The following is a 1691-nucleotide window of genomic DNA, read 5'->3' as shown; positions in this document are numbered from 1 at the left end:
AGAAATTATCAAGCTGTGCCTAGAACATGGAAAGTGATCAACAAATAAGATACAGCTGATATTATTAACTCAATACATGCTTTTTGAATTAATGATATAAAAACCAGATGGTCAAATAAAATCAGTCAGTGGAAAATGATTGGCTATAGTGTGCCAGACATTTCCATAAGTTCTTCATTCGATCTTTTTTTAATCATTCTCTGAAGAAATTGCATATTTTATTAATCCTCAAGTTCCTCAGTATATTAATAATAACAGCTTGATATATATTATCGATAAGTCCGACTGTCGTACCCAAAGAATATCCAGATTATTTTAAGGTGAATTTGCTTCCTTTTCATCTGATTCATCATCCATAACCTGTTCTACACCTTCTACCTCTGGAATATAAAACTGCAGCATGTTCTGAATTCCATTTTTCAGAGTAATGATTGAACGAGGGCAGCTGGTACAAGAACCCTGGAGTTTCAGTCATATGATGCCATCTTCAAAGCCTTTGTAGATTACATCTCTACATATTCTAGTATCTAACACTTCCTTAATCATTGCCACAACTTCATCATCTTCATATCCTGCTTCTCCTGAAGATGTTTCCTCAGTAACTAGGGGTAAACCAGATGCAAAGAAGTCCATGGTGGTTGTGTATATATCTGGTTTTAGTAAATTCCAGTCTAATTTTTCATTTTCCTTTGTGACAGTGAAGAAATCTGGCCCAAAGAAAACACTTTTTACTCCTTCAATCCTAAATAACTGCCTAGCCAAAGGAGAGTGAAATGCTGCAGCTGGGGTAGGAAAATCCATGAGCCTTGTCTCAAAAACTGGTTTCCATGGTATAAACTTTAAACTATTAGGATTTGGGATATCTGTGTTTGAATAAACATGTGTCTCACTGGGTTACAAAAGGCTGCAGGTAGTGGGAAAAGTAGTCTTTCTACAAATTGATGCAGAGGCTGTTTCTCTGTTTTTTTGAGACTGAGTCTCACTCTGTCACCTAGGCTGGAGTGCAGTGGTGCCATCTCAGCTCACTGCAACCACCGCCTCCCAGGTTTAAGCAATTCTCTGCCTCAGCCTTCCAAGTAGCGGGGATTACAGGCGTCCGCCACCACGCCTGGCTAATTTTTGTATTTTTAGTAGAGACAGGGTTTCACCATCTTGGCCAGGCTGGTCTTGAACTCCTGACCTCGTGATCCACCCGCCTCGGCCTCCCAAAGTGCTGGAATTACAGGCATGAGCCACCGTGCCCAGCCCAGAGGCTGTTTCTTAATGATGTATAGCTTCTTCAACACATGATAGAACCGCCTGCGCAGCCCTGCAGCAACAGCCGCAGTTGCCCAGCCGCGCCGGGCCTCTGCTACCATCTTAGTCCGAGAGTCTCCATCTTCATGCCATTGCATAAAGTAGATACTATTATCTCTGCTTTCAGGTGAAGCATGTGAGATTGAAACAGGTAAAGCATCTGTTCAAATAGTGAAGGACCTGCCTTTTGAATCCAGTGGTGGATCCCAGGGCAGTTTAACATGTTGGTTAAGTCAAGGCTGTGGATTCTGACACAGCCTTGTGTTCTCTGGGCTCCAGCACCTACTTGGCTTCTTATGGTGCCTAATTTATTATCCTCTTTTAGTCTCAGTTTCCTTATCAACAAGGCTGGTATAACTACACCCATCTAAAAGGTGTGTGAGGCTCAAAGAAGA

At 41.8% G+C, this 1691-nt stretch overlaps 1 pseudogene; it reads right to left on the bottom strand.

The window, feature by feature from the left end:
- Positions 1-315: 315 nt before the first annotated feature.
- Positions 316-1358, bottom strand: LOC126948531 (NFU1 iron-sulfur cluster scaffold homolog, mitochondrial-like; annotated as a pseudogene).
- Positions 1359-1691: the final 333 nt, after the last annotated feature.

Source organism: Macaca thibetana, chromosome 2 (genome assembly GCF_024542745.1).
Source record: "Macaca thibetana thibetana isolate TM-01 chromosome 2, ASM2454274v1, whole genome shotgun sequence".
NCBI classification, from domain to species: domain Eukaryota; kingdom Metazoa; phylum Chordata; class Mammalia; order Primates; family Cercopithecidae; genus Macaca; species Macaca thibetana.
Note: the sequence above shows the minus strand (reverse complement) of the source record. Positions and strands in the feature narration are given on the sequence as shown.